Below are 21,527 nucleotides of genomic sequence, written 5' to 3' on the forward strand. Positions count from 1 at the left end.
AGTCCGTGGTGTGTGGGGCACTTACCAACTCACCTGATCCCTTCATGTCTTCTTGCTCTAAGGACCTGTAAGGACCAGTTGATACCTAGCCTGGCTGTTCCCAGAACCTGGGTTCTGTGGCGAAGCCAAGTACTTCTAGCTCTTGTGTGTGAGATGAGACAGCGGTATAATTTCCACCTGGCCCTGTGGGAGTGGTGCTATGTACCCATCCTTTCCTCTTCCTTGACATCCAAAAAAAGAAATAAAAATTTCTCTGTTTTGAGGATGCAGGAGCCAAACTGAAAGAACCATAGTCAAAGATGGAATTATTTGAGCAACAAAATAAATAGCAATAGTAATGAATTATAACTCAAAGAATAAAATAGATATTTGTGAGTCAATACTGATACAAATAAGTAATTGAATAAATAAATGAATGAAGGACAAAAGAATTCTAAATAATAAATGTAAAAATAATGAGGGAAATAGAAAATCACAGCACAGCCCAGTAATGATTCATGTACTGATGAATGCTAAAATTAGGGGGTAACACTATAAAGAGTAAACAGGATATTTGCATAGCCTGAAAGCATCTCTTCTCAAATACTTATAAATTATTCTGGTGACTTCATATATGTGTAAAAATGCTTTGATACTCTTCTCTCTGAGGTTGAGTTATGTTCTCCCCCCTTCAGGGTGATCAGGATTTTAGGGACTTACTTCCAATAAGTAGAATGGAAAGGAAAAAATAGTAATTTTATCATTAAAAAACTGGCTGACATTACTTTAATCAAATGATTAAGTTTACCATCACTAGATAAGTAATGTTGATATCATATACCTTGTGATATGTGATGATAACCTCTGTAGTAGTCGCAAAAATTCCTAATCCTGGTATAGTCATGAGAAAAAAAATCAAGCAAGCCCAAATTGAGGAACATTCTACAAAATACGATACTAGTACCTTACAAATGTATCAAAATCATGGAAAACAAAGACAGACTAAGAAATTGACAGCTATTGGAGGAGACTAAGTAGACATCAAGACTATCTTGATATCCTGGTTTGGATCCTGGAACAAAAAAAGAGCATTACTCAAAAAACTGATGAAATCTGAATTTTAGTTATTGGTGTTTCACCCATTTTCACTTCCTAGTTTTGCTAAATTTATCATGTTTCTGTAAGATGTTAAGACTCGGAGGTTAAAGGCAGCTGTAACCTTCTTTATAATATTTCTGTAAATATAAACTTTTTTCCAAATTATGTTTTAAATATTACTGTAATTTGCGTGCTCTGAATTTCCTCTTTTCCTTTATTGGGCAAATCCCTCAGAAAGAATCCTCTTAAAAATAATATTTGACCAAGGGCATCTGGATGGCTCAGTCAGTTAACGCTCTGCCCTTGGCTCAGATCATGGTCCTGAGGTCCTGGGATTGAGCTCCTATTGAGCTCTGCATCCAGCAATGGATTCCCTGCTCAGTAGGGAGCCTGTTTCTCCCTCTCCCTCTGCTCCCCCACTCCTGCTCTCTCACAATCGCTGTCTATCTAAAATAAATAAATAAAATCTTTTAAAAAAATTATGTGACTAAAAGAAAACACAAAAAACCAGGCCGATCCTGAATTATGTGGGCTATTTATTTTTTATTGTAATGTAAAAGAAATAGTCTTTACAGTCCTCATCAAACTAATTATTTAATTTTAAAACCTTAACAATGTATTTTTATTCCTATGATTCCCCATGTTTGAAAAATTTGAATGTTACAGAGTTCTTGTTCTATTGAATAATTTGAACATATATTTAAACTCAGGAGTCATATTTCAGTTTATTTTTATTTATTTAAAATATTTTATTTATTTAATTGAGAGGGAACGAAAGTGATCATAGAGGGAGAGGGAGAAGCAGACTCACTGCTGAGTGGAGAGCCTGAAGCAGGGCTCCATCCCAGGACCCTGAAATCACGACCTGAGCCTAAGGTAGATGCTTAACCAACTAAGCACCCCTCAATTTATTTTAATTTAAAGTATAATGTAGATTTTTTTCCTTTCAATAATGATAAAAATCAGATTAATGTTATACCATGAGAATTAATATTTTTTTCCATTTTTTAGTCTACCAGTTTCCAAAAGTTACTTGAATTAGGTTACAGTAAAAACCTACACATAGCTATTTAAAAGCTGTGTTTGAGAAAGTATTTAAGAACATGGCAAGGTAATTGTTACATTCAAAATAGTTACACAGTTTCTATAATATTTTCATAGTTTTGTTAGAATAAATATATAAACTGGAAGAACATATACCAAAATTTTAATGGGAGTAATCATCTTTGAGTTGTGGTATTTAAAATTTTCCTTTTCCCTTTCTGCATTTTCAGAAATATGTACAATGTATGTCACTACTTTTGCAATCAGAAAAAATAATAAATCTTAAAAACATGTATATATACATATAGTAGGATAGATGAGGACACATTGGAACACAGAGAAAAAGTAAATACATTTGTTCTCCAGAATAAATGAACCTAAAATTTACAAGGTTTGTTCACTTCCTGTGGATTTTAAAAGAGCTACAAATTGTTCATGCTCAGTGTTTAAATTTACACATACATGTTCAAACACAATATAATCTCACAAATGTCTTCATTAACGCAATAGACTCATATCCTATATTTAGGGCAATGAGTTCTCAAGTTCTCAAAGAAATTATATTTTGAATATTTTAATATATGACTGGCCATTATGTTGTACACTAATACCCATTTAGGCAGTGTTTTAGAGATAAATATAGCATTTTAAAAATAACCAAAGCTTAAATCTATGAAGATAAAAGCTTTTGTTTTAGTTTTTTAAAATAAGAATATTTGTATAATGCTTGATTGGCTTCCCTACTTAAATCCTATTTAAATCTCAAATATTGAACTAAACAGTGATGCACTGACGTGTTGTTGAGTATGTTGTGTTATCATTCAATAAAACTGAATGCCTTCAAATTGTTAGAAAACCAAAAAGAAAACAAGATCTGGTCTACTTTTTCTAAATCATCTACCAGCGTTTACTGCTCACTGGCTATTTTGTCCACACATAATACCATGATACGGTTTACTGAGTTGTTGGAATATACATATAATTCTGCTTTTCCTGTTGTGTAACATTCATGGATTTCATGATATGCCTTTCAGAGTTTTTTAAACCAACTTTTAGTACAAGACTAGAGATTGTCAGCGGTCTTGACCTGAGTTAAGTGGAAGCATTATTGCATTTTTATAGCTACCTTGTTTTAAAGAAACATGACTGAATAATTGAGAGTAGTGCTTGCTTGTGATCTAAAAACAAATTTTCATATTTTTGCAAGTCTTTATTGCAAATAGTTGAAATACATGTAGTGAAACCTTTTATTAGGCTTCACACTTGGCTCTCAGTGGTGAGGCACTTACTTCTTTTGTGGAGATAATTACTCTTATCCTTTGTTGTTGTTTTAAGATTTTAAGTAATGTCTGCACCCAACCTGCAGCTCAAACCCACAACCCCAAGATTAAGAATTGCATGCTCTACTGACTGAGCCAGCAATCTCCTCTTACTGATATTTTTTGAACAAACTTGTAGGCGTAGGGCCATCCACATTTGGTAATTGATAGGCAGGAAGCCAACAAAACAGACCACCAGCCTTTTGTATGGCTCTGCAGTATGATGTGTGCTACTTTTGGTTTCCTTGTTCTGTCCCCCCCGGAGTCTCAGTTGATGCCTGTCTCTTACATGGAAGCTTTGTTTCCTCTCCAGGTTTTATTATAGCCCCCAGAGAAGAAATGACAATTTGGTAATATAGGTGCTATCATTTGTGTATTTCCTACCCATCTTGGATTTTTTCCCCTCGTTGGATTGTCAGGATGACCTAATTAATCTCATTCTATTGCTGTCCACTTTCTAGGTTGATCACATCCAGGTCGTCCTGAATATCTTTCTTGAGGGGTAAACATATACAGAGAAGCTGAAATATTCATTGGTGAAATAATGTGGCATGTGAGATTTGCATTTAAATACTCTAATAAATATTCAACAAAAGAGTGGTAGAAACAAAAGATGAAAATGACACGCTAAAAAATGACAGAATGTTGATACTTGTTAAAGTTGGGTGATGGCTATATTACACTATTCCTTTTGTATATGTATGGATTTTCCATCAGAAGCAAAACAACAACAAAAACCCAGCCAAACAAACAAACAAACAAACGTGGAGGACTCAAACATACAAACTTGCAAACAAGTAGAGATTCTGAACCCATGGGACAAGTATTGGAAGCAGGTGCATTAAGGTGGAAAAGAAGGTGTTCTGTGTTTTGCCAATGTATGAGATAGGCCAATCACGTTGCCTTCTCATATATTGCCCTTTTCTGAGGGATTCTTTATAGAGATCACTCTCTACTTTGTTCAAGTAGATCCCACTATCCAGCCAGTTACAGATGACTGACCCAAGGATGGGGTCTTAAACAAAGGCATCTATCTTAAATAGCAGGGTGTCTTAACTTGGGCACTATTGACATTTTGGATTATATGGTTTTTTTATGTGGGTGCTGTCCTCTACAGTGAGATGGTTGGCAGCATTGAGTACCCACTAGATGCCAGTAGCCCTTCCTCCCCTATTTCCAGTAGTGATATCCAAAAATGTCTTCAGACATTGCCAGATGCCCAGGGAGCAGGGGCAGAATCACCCCTTGTTGTGAACCAATGAAATACAGGAATGTGAATTTTTAGTTCGGTTCCATCTTTATGGGTGCTGGCTGACTTGATTTGGGTGTTTAGATGCCATAATTTTCCCATGCTATATTAAAGGCTGATTGTAAGTATTATAAATAAAGAATAATTTAAAAATTGAAGACTTCAGGTCTCACCACGTTTGCTATAATAATATAATTTGTTTTAAGCCCAGACCCCCTGACTTTTCATCTTTATCATATGCAGTCTTAATTTTTTTCTTGTATAAAATGTTCTTAAGATCATTTTCCCAGCTTCTGCATATTTAAAAAAAATCTTTAATGTATTATTCTTTTCATTATTTACAAATACTATTTTCACTTTTTTTTTTTTTTGGTTTTCAAATACAATTATGGAGGGCTAATTTTTATTTTTAAAATTAATGTGAATTTTACAGTGTCTTTGGAAATGTAGCCTTCACATGGATGGGAGAGTTTGGAAATTTATTTGATAAATTTTGTGGTTCTGGGCACAGTGTAAATGAAACATTTTCAGGTGCTACAGTATATAAATAAATGAATGTTTTTCCTGGCTCAGTTTTGTACCATAACTAGCCAACAATTCTTGTATTAACTTCTTCAACTGAATGGAAGCGTACTAGTATATACTTCTGATTTAATAAAATCCCCAAAATAGGTTTTTGTGCTAATATATTTATAACATGCAGGTGTTTGACACAGAAACATAAATTACATGTACATAAAATTGGTTCAGGGAAATACTGAAATGTGCTAGGGAGGATATTAAAATATATATTTGAATGTTTATAATTCAGCTTAAACATTTTTCAGAACTGTTAGAGTTCATAGCTGTATGATATGATTCATTTTTTTTTCTGTTAAAGGGTACTAATCTCGTATGACTTTTACCATTTCTCTGTTTTTCTTAAAGTGATTTTATTTAGTCTAGTTTAATTTCTTCTTTTTGGGGGGCACACACAGAGATCTGATTAGACAGAGATCTGATTAGTGAAAAATCCATATGATTATTCTGAAGAATCTTATTTATCAGCTCTTTTTTATTATGCTTTCCTATAGAAACAAGTGTAGTTTATGCTTATCTTTCTCCACAAGAACCACAAACCTGCTGGTCTATTTAGCATGATAGTCATATTTGTCTGCCATGTCAAAAAGTGTAGGTTACATTTTTAAGTGACTTTAGAGAGATGCCACTATTAAATTCATTATTTTTAAAGATTATTTATTTATTTATTCATTTATTTTAGAGAGAGAGCTGAGGGGGAGTGGAGGGGATGAGGGTGAGGAACAAGCTGACTCCATTCTGAGTGAGGCTCAATCCCAGGACCCTGAGATCATGACCTAAACTAAAGTCAAGAGTTGGATATTCAACCAACTTAGCCACCCAGTCCCCCTTAAATGCATTATTTTTATTTATTTTATTTTTTTTTAAAGATTTTATTTATTTATTTGACAGAGAGATCACAAGTAGGCAGAGAGAGAGGAGGAAGCAGGCTCCCTGCTGAGCAGAGAGCCCGATGCGGGACTCGATCCCAGGACCCTGAGATCGTGACCTGAGCCGAAGGCAGAGGCTTAACCCACTGAGCCACCCAGGCGCCCAAATGCATTATTTTCAAAAGATAATTCAATTCAGTGAAGTGTCATCTCTGAAATTTAAGCATCCTAATTTATTTTCCCTCTTAACAGACATTTATTAAAAATATGGTTATTGAGTGCTCACCCAATAATAGTGTTCTTTTGATCATTGTTTCACACTCATGACCTGAAATGGATTTTTCAAGTAAGAAAGAGTAAGAAAAAATTGACATGAGGCAAAAGAAGATTAACAATTAGATAATTAAGAAACTATAAAATTAATAACATAAATTAAAATTACTGAATATGCATTTATTTTTAGAATAATATCCATATGGCCAAGTTCCTCTCTTCCTTCAGATTTTTACCTAAATGTCCTCTTTCAGACACCTACTCTGACCACCCAGTTTGAAATGATAATTCTTTTTTTTTTTTAAGATTTTATTTATTTATTTGACAGAGATCACAAGTAGGCAGAGAGAGTGAGAGGGAAGCAGGCTCCCTGCTGAGCAGAGAGCCCAATGCAGGACTTGATCCCAGGACCCTGAGATCATGACCTGAGCCAAAGGCAGCGGCTTAACCCACTAAGCCACCCAGGTGCACTGAAATAAATATTCTTATCCCCACCCACCCTGTACTGCCAATCTTCCAATAGTTTACTCTCTATTTTAATAGCATTAATCTCCGGCGCCTGGGTGGCTCAGTGGGTTTAGCCTCTGCCTTCAACTCAGGTCATGATCTCAGGGTCCCGAGATTGAGCCCCAAATCAGGCTCTCTGCTTGGCAGGGAGCCTCCTTAACCCGCTCTCTCTGCCTGCCTCTCTGCCTACTTGCGATCTCTGTCTGTCAAATAAATAAATAAAATCTTTAAAAAAAATAGCATTAATCTCTTGCTGAAATACCGTATGTATAATGTTTATTATTAATTGTCTGTCTCCTGCCCCCATTCATCCAACTCCCACAAAATTTACTCTCTTAAGAGAGTTTTGTCTGTTTAGTGTGCTTGTCATGCAGATGCATGCTGCATAGTAGTTCAGCGTATTAGGAGGATCTTTAATTATCCACATTTTAGAAGTTGGGTCTCTGTTAACTGCCAGTTCTGCAATTATTTTGTTGTCTTATTTTCCATTCAAATAAGAACTCTGAAAGATCTTGAAATATGACCTGAATGAGCAAAAAACACCCAAAACTCAGTTTGGAATGGATTTTAGGGTTTAGTACTTTAATGAAATTATTGTTTCTTCAAAATGATAGTAGTTAAAAAAAACAATGATAGTAGTTACCACTTTTGACCAAATGCCTATGCCATACATTTTACATGTACTTTCTGTTTGTCCTCTTGCCATCTCTAATGAGGTGGACAGTGTTACTCCCAGTGTTAATCACAGATGAGGAAACAAACTCAGAGAGGCTAAATAATTCTAAGTGGCAGGTTTAGAAATTAAACTCAATTAGAAATTAAACTCAGGGGGCGCCTGGGTGGCTCAGTGGGTTAAAGCCTCTGCCTTTGGCTCAGGTCATGATCTCAGGGTCCTGGGATCGAGCTCCGCATCAGGCTCTCTGCTCTGCAGGGAGCCTGCTTCCTCCTCTCTCTCTGCCTGCCTCTCTGCCTACTTGTGATCTTTCTGTCAATAAATAAAATATTAAAAAAAAAAAGAAACTCAGGTGAGCTTGAATTCAAAGTCCATGTGTCTTTCCTTTTTTTAAACTAATTGAAAGGAGACTTCTCTATTAATAGTATTCTTTAATATATATTAAATATATAATATATAATATGTTATTGTATATAATTAATAATATAATGTAATATATAATATTAAAAATATATATCCTTTATCAGAAATCTCTCTCTATGGCCATACTGAATAAGATATTTAGTAAAATTTACAGTATAACTATCAGATAGCACACAATATTCTTATTTATTTTACTCATTTATTAAAATACTTGTGTTCTACCATGTCCTAGGTGCTAGGTATGCCACAATTAAAAAAGAAGACATGGCACCTGCCTTTGAGGAGCCTGTCATCTCCTGGAGAAGACAGATATATCACTAAAGATTCAGAACTCTGTCTCATCCCTACCCCTCATTCCATATTATCATTAAAAGTAGGAAATATTCTGATAAAATCTAGATTTTGTTCTGTTTTTCTAGAATATATGGTTAAGTTTTTGTTTTATCAAGAGATATCATCAGGATTATATGGTCTGATGACCCCCAAAATCCTTTCTTCTCACGTTCTTGATTCTTCAGACATCCTGAATCTATAAGGAAAGGTCCAAACAATACAGTAGTTTGTTTCTAATGCTTTCCTTTATTCTATTATGATGAGAGCAAAGTTGGTTGTATTATAATCTGTTTCTGAAAATACCAAATTCTGAAACACCAGACTGAACTAAGAACAGACATGCTGATAATTTTTAGGTCATTCACGCAGTTTGTGATAATTTATTAATAATTTGATTTTAAATATGTTTAGTTTTCATTAGTTTTTAAATTTACCTTCATAAAACTTTTTCAAGGTCAATATTGTAATTTATACTAGGTTTTAAAATTTTATTTATTTGTTTGTTTATTTATTTGACAGAGACCACAAGTAGGCAGGCAGAGAATTCCCCCGGGGAGCCGTCTGGCCCTGGGCTTTTGTTTGTTTGGAGATTTTTGATGACTGTTTCAATCTCCTTACTGGTTATGGATCTGTTCAGGCTTTCTATTTCTTCCTGGTTCAATTGTGGTAGTTTATATATCTGTAGGAATGCATCCATTTCTTCCAGATTGTCAAATTTGTTGGCGTAGAGTTGCTCTTAGTATGTTCTTATAATTGTCTGTATTTCTTTGGTGTTAGTTGTGATCTCTCCTCTTTCATTCATGATTTTATTTATTTGGGTCCTTTCTCATTTCTTTTTGATAAGTCTGGCCAGGCGTTTATCAATCTTATTAATTCTTTCAAAGAATCAGCTCCCAGTGTCATTGATTTGTTCTATTGTTTTTTTGGTTTCTATTTCATTGATTTCTGCTCTGATCTTCATGATTTCTCTTCTCCTGCTGGGTTTAGGGTTTCTTTCTTGTTCTTTCTCCAGCTCCTTTAGGTGTAGGGTTAGGTTGTGTACCTGAGACCTTGTTTCTTTTTTTTTTTTTTTTAAGATTATGATATTTTAATTGAAATGTAATTTACATGCCAAGTTTTTTTTTTTTTTTTTTAATAAACATGTATTTTTATCCCCAGGGGTACAGGTCTGTGAATCGCCAGGTTTACACACTTCACAGCACTGACCTTTCTTGTTTCTTGAGAAAGTCTTGTACCGCTATATATTTTCCTGTCAGGACTGCCTTTGTTGTGTCCCACAGATTTTGAACTGTTGTGTTTTCATTATCATTTGTTTCCATGAATTTTTTCAATTCTTTAATTTCCTGGTTGACCCATTCATTCTTTAGAAGGATGCTCTTTATTCTCCATGTATTTGGGTTCTTTCCAAATTTCCTCTTGTGATTGAGTTCTAGCTTCAGAGCATTGTGGTCTGAAAATATGCAGGGAATGATCCCAATCTTTTGATACCGGTTGAGACCTGATTTAGGATCTAGGATGTGATCTATTCTGGAGAAAGTTCCTTGTGCACTAGAGAAGAATGTGTATTCTGTTGCTTTGGGATGAAATGTCCTGAATATATCTGTGATGTCCATCTGGTCCAGTGTGTCATTTAAGGCCTTTATTTACTTGTTGATCTTTGCTTGGATGATCTGTCCATTTCAGTGAGGGGAGTGTTAAAGTCCCCTGCTATTCTGTATTATTGTTGATGTGTTTCTTTGATTTTGTTATTAATTGGTTTATATAGTTGGCTGCTCCCACGTTAGGGGCATAGATATTTAAAATTGTTAGATCTTCTTGTTGGACAGATCCTTTGAGTATGATGTAGTGTCCTTCCTCATCTCTTGTTATAGTCTTTGGCTTAAAATCTAATTGATCTGATATAAGTATTGCCATTCCTGCTTTCTTCTGATGTCCATTAGCATGGTAAATTCTTTTCCACCCCCTCACTTTAAATCTGGAGGTGTCTTTGGGTTTAAAATGAGTTTTTTGTAGGCAACATATAGATGGATTTTGTTTTTTTATCCATCATAATACCCTGTGTCTTTTGATTAGGGCATTTAGCCCATTAACATTCAGGGTAACTATAGGCAGGCAGAGAAAAAGGGGAAAGCAGGTTCCCCACTGAGCAGAGAGCCCGATGTGGGGCTCAATCCCAGGAACCTAAGATTGTGACCTGAGCTGAAAGCAGAGGCTTTAACCCTCTCAGCCACTCAGGCATCCCTTTATACTGGGTTTTAACCAAGTCTTCTATAGAGATGAATTCCGAGTAATAGGGAAAATTAATCATGAAATGAAGAATTTAATTAAAAATTTTTGAATTTTCAATCCAGTGTAGTATCCCAAGTTACAGTGTACTAAATGATATACTTAGTTTTAAGACAATTCAGTGTTTCTTTATTTCAGAATATCCCATGTGTTCATTTTTCCTATGAATCAAAGATAAATAGCAGGAACAAAAACCATGGCATTCATCATGAGCTTTTGAATGATTGATGTCTTTGGCAATTTTTCTCTTTCTCTTTGTTTTTGCAAAAGTGTGATCCTTTCAGAGTTTAATTTGCTTTAGAGACTATGGATTTTTAAAAGTATATTTATAAAAATTAATATCATATGTAATATTAATATATTTAAATATATTTTACTAATTTTTTATTAACATATAATGTATTATTTACCCCAGGGTTACAGGTCTGTGAATCGTCAGGCTTACACACTTCATAGCACTCACCGTATCAAAACCTCCCCCAATGTCCAAAACCCAACCACCTTCTCCACACCCTCTCTCCCCTCAGCAACCCTTAGTTTGTTTTGTGAGATTAAGAGTCTCTTATGGTTTATCTCCTTTCCAATACCATCTTGTTTCCTTTTTTTCCTTCCCTACCCCACAACGCCCCCCATTCTGCCTCTCAAATTCCTCATGTCAGGGAGATCATATAATTGTCTTTCTCTGATTGACTTATTTCGCTTAGCATAATACCCTCTAGTTCCATCCACGCCGTTGCAAATGGCAAGATTTCATTTCTTTTGGTGGCTGCATAGTATTCCATTGTGTATATACACTACCTCTTTTTTATCCATTCACCTGTTGATGGACATCTAGGTTCTTTCCATAGTTTGGCTATTGTGGACATTGCTGCTATAAATATTCGGGTACCCCTTCAGATCACTAAATTTCTATCTTTAGGGTAAACACCAAGTAGTGCAATTTCTGGGTGGTAGCGTAGCTCTATTTTCAACTTTAGGGGAAGCTCCATGCTGTTTTCCAGAGTGGCTGCACCAGCTTGCATTCCCACTGACAGTGTAGGAGGGTTCCCCATTCTCTGCATCCTCTCCAACATCTGTTATTTCCTGACTTGTTAATTTTAGCCATTCTGACTGGTCTGAGTTGATATCTCACTGTGGTTTTGATTTGTATTTCCCTGATGCCGAGTGATGTGGAGCACTTTTTCATGTGTCTTTTGGCCATCTGGATATCTTCTTTGCAGAAATGTCTGTTCATGTCTTCTGCCCATTTCTTGATTGAATTATTTGTTCTTTGGGTGTTGAGTTTGCTAAGTTCTTTCTAGATTTTGGATACTAGCTCTTTATCTGATATATTGTTTGCAAATATCTTCTCCCTTTCTGACAGTTGTCTTTTGGTTTTGTTGACTCTTTCCTTTGCTGTGCAAAAGGCTTTTGATCTTGATGAAGTCCCAATAGTTTATTTTTGTCCTTGCTTCCCTTGCTTTTGGCAATGTTTTGAGGAAGAAGTTGCTGTGGCTAAGGTTGAAGAGGTTGCTGCCTGTGTTTCTCTCAAGGATTTTGTTGGATTCCTATCTCACATTGAGGTCTTTCAAACATTTTGAGTCTATTTTTGTGTCTGGTGTAAGGAAATGGTCGTTTCATTTTTCTGCATGTGGCTGTCCAATTTTCCCAACACCATTTGCTGAAGAGACTTTCTTCCATTGGACATTCTTTCCTGCTTTGTCAAAGATTAGTTGACCATAGAGTTGAGGGTCTATCTCTGGGCTCTCTGTACTGTTCCATTGATCTATGTGTCTGTTTTTGTGCCAGCACCATACTGTCTTGATGATGACAGTTTTGTAATAGAGCTTGAAGTCTAGAGTTCTGATGCCACCAACGTTGGCTTTCTTTTTCAACATTCCTCTGGCTATTTGGGGGTATTTTCTGGTTCCATATAAATTTTAGGATTTTTTTTCCATTTCTTTGAAAAAAAAATGGATGGGGTTTTGATAGGGATTGAATTAAATATATAGATTGCTTTAGGCAGCATAGACATTTTCACAGTATTTGTTCTTCTAATCCAGGAGTATGGAACATTTTTCCATTTCTTTGTGTCATCCTCAATTTCTTTCATGAGTGCTTTACAGTTTTCTGAGTCTAGATTGTTTGCCTCTTTGGTTAGGTTTATTCCTAGGTACTTATGGTTTTGGGTACAATTGTAAATCGGATTTACTTCTTAATTTCTCTTTCTTCTGCATTGCTGTTGGTGTATAGAAATGAAACTGATTTCTGTGCATTGATTTTATATCCTGACACTTTACTGAATTCCTGTACAAGTTCTAGCGTTTTAGAGTGGAGTCTTTCAGTTTCAACATAAAGCATCATATCATCTGCAGAGTGAGAGTTCCACGACTTCTTTGCCGATTCAGATGCCTTAATTTCTTTTTGTTGTCTGATTGCTGGGGCTAGGACTTCTAGTACTATGTTGAATAGCATTAGTGATAATGGACATCCCTTCCGTGTTCCTAACCTTAGGGGAAAGCTTTCAGCTTTTCTACATTGAGAATGATATTCACTGTGGGTTTTTAATAGATGACTTTGATGATATTGAGGTATGTACCCTCTATCCCTTCACTTTGAAGAGTTTTGATCAAGAAAGGATGTTTTATTTTGTCAAATGCTTTTTCAGCATCTATTGAGAGTATCATATGGTTCTTGTTCTTTCTTTTATTAGTGTAATGTATCACATTGATCAATTTAGATGTTGAACCAACCTTGCAGCCCAGGAATAAATCCCACTTGGTTGTAGTGAATAATCCTTTTAATGTACTCTTGGATCCTATTTGCTAATATTTTGATGAGAATTTTCGCATCGGTGTTCATCAAGGATATTCGTCTTGAATTCCCCTTTTTGGTGGGGTCTTTTTCTGGTTTGGGGATCAATGTAATGCTGACCTCATAAAATAAGTTTGGAAGCTTTCCTTCCATTTCTGTTTTTTGGAATAATTTCAGGAGAATAGGTATTATATCTTCTTTAAATGCTTGGTAGAATTCCCGTGGGAAGCCATCTGGTTTGGGCTCTTGTTTTTTGGAGATTTTTGATGACTGCTTCTATCTTCTTACTTGTTATGGGTCTGTTTGGGTTTTCTGTTTCTTCCTGGTTCAGTTTTGGTAGTTTATACCTCTCTAGGAATGCATCCATTTCTTCCAGATTGTCAAATTTGCTGGCGTATAGTTGTTCATAATATGTTCTTATAATTGTTTGTATTTCTTTGGTGTTGGTTGTGATCTCTCCTCTTTCATTCATTATTTTGTTTATTTGGGTTCTTTCTCATTTCTTTTTGATAAGTCTGGCAAGGGGTTTATCAACTTTATTAATTCTTTCAAAGAACCAGCTCCTAGTTTCATTGATCTCTTCTACTGTTCTTTTGGTTTCTGTATCATTGATTACTGCTCTGATCTTTATTATTTTTCTTCTCCTGCTGGGTTTAGGCTTTCTTTGCTGTTCTTTGTCCATCTCCTTTAGGTGTAGGGTTAGGTTGTGTACTTGAGGCCTTTCTTGAGAAAGGCTTGTATGGCTATATACTTTTCTCTCAGGACTGCCTTTGCTGTGTCCCATAGATTTTTGAACAATTTTGTTTCATTATCATTTGTTTCCATGAATTTTTTCAGTTCTTTAATTTCCTGGTTGACCCATTCATTCTTTAGAAGGATGCTCTTTAGCCTCCAAGTATTTGAGTTCTTTCCAACTTTTCTCTTGTGATTGAGTTCTAGCTTTAGAGCATTGTGGTCTGAAAATATGCAGGGAATGATCCCAAACTTTTGGTACCAGTTGAGACCTGATTTGTGATCCAGGAGGTGATCTATTCTGGAGAATGTTCCACATGCAATAGAGAAGAATGTGTAATCTGTTGCTTTGGGATGGAATGTTCTGAATATATCTGTGATGTCCGTCTGGTCCAGTGTGTCATTTAAGGCCTTTATTTCCTCGTTGATCTTTTGTTTGGATGATGTTTCTTTGATTTTGTTATTAATTGGTTTATGCAGTTGGCTGCTCCCATGTTAGGTGCACAGATATTTAAAATTGTTAGTCTTCTTGTTGGACAGACCCTTTGAGTGTGATATAGTGTCCTTCTTTATCTCTTATTCTAATCTTTGGCTTAAAATCTAATTGATCTGATATAAGGATTGCCACCCCAGCTATTTATTTATTTATTTATTATCTGGCAAACAGACTTTTTATTTTTTAAAAAGTCCCTTTGTAAAATGGTTGCCTTCTTCCAGTCACCCCAGCAGGGTGCCTGCTCCTTAAAGAGCAGTTAAAAAATTTTTTTTAAAATTTTTTATTTCTTTTCAGTGTAACAGTATTCATTGTTTTTGCACCACACCCAGTGCTCCATGCAATCCATTCCCTCTCTACTACCCACCGCCTGGTTCCCCCAACCTCCCACCTCCTGCCCCTTCAAAACCCTCAGATTGTTTTTCAGAGTCCATAGTCTCTTACGGTTCACCTCCCCTTCCAATTTCCCTCAACCCCCTTCTCCTCTCTATCTCCCCTTGTCCTCCACGCTATTTGTTATGTTCCACAAATAAGTGAAACCATATGATAATTGACTCTCTCTGCTTGACTTATTTCACTCAGCATAATCTCTTCCAGTCCTGTCCATGTTGCTACAAAAGTTGGGTATTCATCCTTTCTGATTGAGGCATAATACTCCATAGTGTATATGGACCACATCTTCCTTATCCATTCATCCATTGAAGGGCATCTTGGTTCTTTCCACAGTTTGGCAACCGTGGCCATTGCTGCTATGAACATTGGGGTATAGATGGCCCTTCTTTTCACTACATCTGTATCTTTGCACCCAGCTTCTTTTAATGTCCATTAGCATGGTAAATTGTTTTCCACCCCTCACTTAAAATCTGGAGGGATAAAACATAACAATAAAGGTTTAAAAGGATTTTCTTTTAGAAATATATTGTTAAAATAAACTAGTTAAAAAATGTTAAAAGAGGAAAGAGGAAAAGTTAAAAAAATAGAATAAGAAAACAATAAAACTAAAAAAAAATTTTAACTTTGCAAGACTAAAGGATCATGAGGAAAAATCCATGAATTCTGTTCGTTGCTTTCTCCTAGCTCTGGAGTTCCACTGTTCTCCTTGTTCAGTGAGCTTGGTCTTGGCTGGATGTTCCTGCTGATCTTCTGTGGGAGGGGCTTGTTGCAGTGAATCTCAAATGTCGTTGCCTGTAGCATAATTACACCACTCTTGCCAGAGACTGGGCTAAATAATCTGCTTGGGTTTGCTCTCAAGTCTTTTTTTTTCCCTGAATGGTTTCCATACTGCTTTGGAGGCCAGGAATGAGCCAACAACTCAGGGCCCCACTCCTCAGTGTGCCCTCAGAGAAAAGCAGTCAATCTCGCCTGTCTCCCCTGTTTCCAGCCACACTCTGAGCTTACCTGGCCTGTGACCAAGTTTTTCTATCTCTGGCACAAGGCCCCTTTTGGAGTCTCCAAACCAACAGATTCATGTTGCGCTGCTCCTCCTGGAGGAGGAAGGTGAGTTAATGTGAGTCTCCCTGGATCTCCCACTTGTGGGGTCCCTCCATGAAAAGCAGTGGCTCGACTGTAACTTGGATCATGGTTTAATGTATCCCTGATCTGAGAGCTCACTCTTCGGCTCTGTCTCTGTAGTCAGCTTCCCTGCTCCAGTATCTGGCAGTTCTGCCATACTCAGACACCCCTGATCTTTCTGTGACCCCATGGGACCTGAGACCACATTGTCACCATGAGGGATCCACCCCCGCTTAGCCTCTGAAGTGATGTCCCTCAGTGGAGCAGACTTCTAAAAATTCTGATTATGTGCTCCACTTCTCTGCCCCTTGCCCAGAGCCAGCCCCTATCTCCACAGTCTATCTTCCCATTACTTTGGATTCACTTCTCCGCTCATCTTACCTTTCAGAAAGTGTTTGATTTTCTGTTCCTAGAATTGCTGCTCTTCTTCTCTTCTTTCTCTTCTCTTCTGTCTCCTGTTGACTTTGTAGGTGTTCAGAATGGTTTGATACCTATCTAGCTGAACTCCTGGGAGCTGATGTCATTTCAGTCTGCTACTCCTCTGCCATCTTGCATCTCCCTGAGACTATGTTTTTGGAAGGACTTTTAAATAATCTCTTATTAGTGGAATGTAGATCTTAAAACTGGAATATTTTGATGATTTGGAGTTTAACATACAACACACAATTTAGATCAGATACTGTAGATATATTGAGTGTTTTATCTTTGTTCTGTTAGTGTAGTTTAAGATTGGAAGCACTTCTAGTTTGATGTTCCTTAAGAACCACATGAATTAGTAAAGGGAAACTCAAATAAGGGTCATGAGGATGGATTTCTTTGCACATGCATAAGGGTTTTCCAACCTAGGGAAGTCAAGGGTTAAGAAAAAATACAATTAAACATCCCAGTGCTTTTGAGAAGTTGTATTAATTCGAATGCTTGGATCCTGAATCCCCAAATTCCTAGTGCAGGCATCAGAGAGAATTATAGGGTGGAGAATTTAAATAGCCAGTTGATGTGTTGAGTCTGGCCTACAGATATATTTCGTTTGGACTTCATGGTTATTTTAAAACATGAATTAATGGCAAATGTTTAACAGCTGAGAATTTTGATGCAAAAATTCAGATTTCTAACTTCTGGGAAATTAGAATATCTGACATAGTGAACCTGCTTCCCACAAAGCACCAATTAGTTGAGTGAGGGCACTTTTTGGTTCATTTTCCAGTTTACCATTATTTCCCACCACTCCCTGTTTTCCTTGCACAGTGACATGCTGTGTCAGTTACCAGTTACCGTTATGTATGCACTGTCACTTTTTCTTATATTTGGTCTGCAGTGATGAGTTTGCATCCCCTGTCATAGAGGGGGTGTTCTTTCTGGAAAGTCTTTCCCCAGAACCTTCTTTCCAATCTTTACTTAGGCCCTCTCTTCCCAGTGACCTTATAGCACCTTGCTTGTATCTCCCTTTAGTACATACCATATCTTATGGAATATGTATGGTATTCCATAAGGTATGGAATCCATAAGGTATTCCATAAGGTATGTACTTATGGTACATAAGGTATGTACCATACCTTATGGTATGTGTTCATTTGGTAATTTTCCTTGCTAGGCATGGCCTTTTTAAAAATAAGGATCTTATATTATGTTGTTTCCTCAGGGGATTCAGTAGTGTCTGGACACTTATATAGTGCTGAATTTATACTTGTTTCTTGATAAATGAAGTGGACTTTGTTTCCTAGAAAAGATAGATTCTAGGATACAAGTACATTTCCAGGAATAGTTTCTTATGAGGCTGTAATATTTGTTATTAAAACTCATTGAGAGGTCTTCTGATGGTTGTTGCAGAGCATGGCCAGGGCTAGGGGGAGGCATGAGAGGTTTCTTGGGTAAAACTTTAAGAAGGCATTCCCTTTTAAGGTCAGGCAAGTGCCTCCTTAAATTTTATGCCATAGGAGATTCTCTTGCCTGCATATTACCAGCACTGTTTCTGAATTTTAGCTTCTATCTTAAAAATAAAATGATTGTTCTGATTATAAGGGCTATAGAAATAGGCATCGAGGTTGTTTTCTTTTCCCAACGACTTTATTTGTTCATTTGACAGAGAAAGACTCAGTGAGAGAGGGAACACAAGCAGGGCGAGTGGGAGAGAGAGAAGCAGGCTTCATGCTGAACAGGGAGTCCAATGTGGACTTAAAAACTGAGCTACCCAGGAACCCTTAGATTGTTTTTAAATGAAAAAAAAAAAAGACAACAAGAGAATATATTTTATTATTATTTTTAAAAATTTATACTCTGGATGCTTTAAAATTTTTCTCTTTGTCATTGGTTTCTAAGCAACTTGATTATAATGTGCTTGGTATATTCATATTTCTTTTGCTTGGGGTTTTTTAAGCTTCTTGGATCTGGAAGTTTATAGTTTTCATCACATTTAGAAAAACTGCAAAGTGTATTTCTTCAAATATTTTTTCTGTCCCCTTTCTTTTCTCTGTAGAGACCATATTATGCATATTTTGGGTTACTTGTAGTTGCCTCACAGCTTACTCTTGCCCCATTCATTTTTTTCCAGTATTTTTTTTTCTCTTGATGTTTCACGTTGGATAGTTTCTATTGCTGTCTCTTCAAGTTTACTAATATTTTCTTCTTCTTTCTACTATTAGTCCTAAGCAGTATTTTTTTAAAAATTTCTGATATTTTTAATTTTTACATCTAGAAGTTTGATTTGGGTTTGGCATATCTTTTACATCTAAACATAACATGCTCATTTATTCCTGTAGTTTCTTTATATATGGATGAAATTATATATGTGATGGTAGCTGTTTTAAGGTCCATTTTTTTTTCTTAAATGTATCATCTGTATTATTTCTGGGTTGGTTTTGATGATTAATCTTACTCTGCTTTATGGCTTGTACTTTTCTGCTTTTTTTGTCTGTCTGGTAATTTTTTATTAGATGCCAGCCTCTGTGATTTTAGTCCATTGGGTGTTGTAAAATTTTTTTTTTCCTAAAATAGTCTTGAGACTTGTCTGTGATTCAGTTAAGTTTCTTATAAATAGTTCATCTTTTCTGATTGACATGGATTCTTAAGATAGTTAATGGAAAGGAAGGAAATATCAAGGAATAAAGCTGTGAGAAAAGAATTATCTTGGAAGCCAAGGGATGGTTTTCAGAGATAGAGGAAGTATATGAGTCACATGCTGTTTTATTTGATGCAGAGAATATTCTGCAATCTTGTGAACAGAAATAAGATTATAAATGACTGAGAAGTAAGTGAAAGGATGTACTGGGGCAGAGAACTGGTGATGATTTTTCTTCTTCCTCCTGCTCCTTCTTTCAGTCTCTTAGATTCTCTTTTTTCTTCTATTTTTCTCCATTCCTTTAACAAATAGACTAACAATCTTACGATGAACTATTAAAACACATACTTTTTAAGAAAAATTCAGATATTATCCAAAGAGTGAAATGCCTCTACTTTAGAAGGTTATTATTAACTACCAGCCTTTATTTAGTTGGGTATATTTTTAGAGAGTGGAAGAATATATATATATATATATATATATATATATATATATATATATTTAACTTTAGGTTTCAACTATAAAGGAAAATTTCAAGTAAATTTCCCATTGTTACTGTGTGCAAAGTTTCCTAGTTCCGGTATGAAACAGCAGCTTCTGTCCCTTTCCATACAACACATTAATATAATTTCATATATAACATCAGTCTTCACTGTTTATGGTAAATTAGGGATTCGTGACAGCCATAGAAGACCACAGCATTCCTTTACAGATTTCTTCAATACAAAATATAAAAACTTTTTAAAATAAAAGATACACTCGAATTAATGAAAGTGGAATTTTAAATATTTTATGGTGACTCATCAGATAGTGTTTTTTTTTTTAAAAGATTTTATTTATTTATTTGACAGACAGAGATCACAAGTAGGCAGAGAGGCAGGCAGAGAGAGAGGAGGAAGCAGGGTCCCTGCTGAGCAGAAAGCCCAATGCAGGGCTCAATCCCAGCACCCTGGGATCATGACCTGAGCTGAAGGCAGAGGCTTTAACCCACTGAGCCACCCAGGTGCTCCAGATAGTGCTTTCTTTTGATAAGGAAACAATAAAGGAGATTGGAGCATGGTCTTGAGAATGGTGTAACCACATAATGTGTAGTTTATTGAGGATGTGTTTATAAAAAATAAGTTGTGAAATTTAGATATAAGAAAATGAGTTCACTAGTGTTGGAAATAGTTCTGAAAGCATCATTAATGATTTTGGCTTCTGCCTTTCTTCTCTTACTTATCAACCTCTGATCTTAAGTAAGTTTCTTAAATTCTCTTGGGGAACCTAGGTGGCTCAGTTGGTTAAGCACTTGACTCTTGATTTTGGCATGATCTCTGGATCATGAGATCGAGCCCTGCATCAGGCTCCCTCAGCTATGGAGTCTGATCATCCCTCTCTGTCTCTCTCTGCCCCTTCCCCCTACCTCTCTCTCTTTCTCGAATAAATAAATAAAATCTTTATAATAATACTCTGATTTTCACTTTCCCTATTAGCAAATTATAGTAAATTTTGACCTTGTAGTTCATAGGCTGGTCTTGCAGAGCAAATGTTAAACAAAAGTGTGACATATCTTGAAGTACTAGATGTAGTCATTGTATTTCAAGCCATTAAATATCATCTGTTGTTACTGAAACTCATTGGGTTTTAATTATTTTATTAACTTATTTTATCCTGAATAACATCCAGTTACAGATAACAATTACAATTACAAGTTACATATAACAATTCTACTTGAAGAAATTATGGGCATGGTAGAGCTGTTCTGTATGTGATATTATTGAGGAATAAATGGGGACAAATTCGAGGCTTTGGCCACATTCTTGAGATCCTTGTGATCAGCAACTTACAAAATAGAATTATAATCTCATACCCTATTCAGAATTAATAAAGATAATATTAGTGAAATAGAAATGTTGATTATCTTTCCTTTGTTGCCTGTGTACATTCCATGAAAAAAGTAGAAATAAGGAAGAAGGAAGTGGTGATGTTAGACTGCTTTTCTGGCAAATAATTTGTTCTTGTGGTTTGTTTTGTAACGGAAAGATTTACTTTGGTAATTTTTTATTTTATTATGTGTGCTTCTAAAGCCCATTTATTCCTAGTACTTTGAAGAATTGCAAAGGATATTTACTAAATTTGTAAATGATGAATTCATGTATTATAAGAAATTGAGAACTTAATGTTACAGAAAAATGAGGGTCACAGAATTTTATAAGGATATGTTTAGATTTGAAAACAACACTGGTATCACATAGAAAGATCTTGTGGATGTTAATGTATAGTAAATGAGAAAAGGTGGATGCTGTTATGGATAATATGAATGGTCTA

Source organism: Mustela nigripes, chromosome 12 (assembly GCF_022355385.1).
Source record: "Mustela nigripes isolate SB6536 chromosome 12, MUSNIG.SB6536, whole genome shotgun sequence".
In the NCBI taxonomy this organism is placed as follows: domain Eukaryota; kingdom Metazoa; phylum Chordata; class Mammalia; order Carnivora; family Mustelidae; genus Mustela; species Mustela nigripes.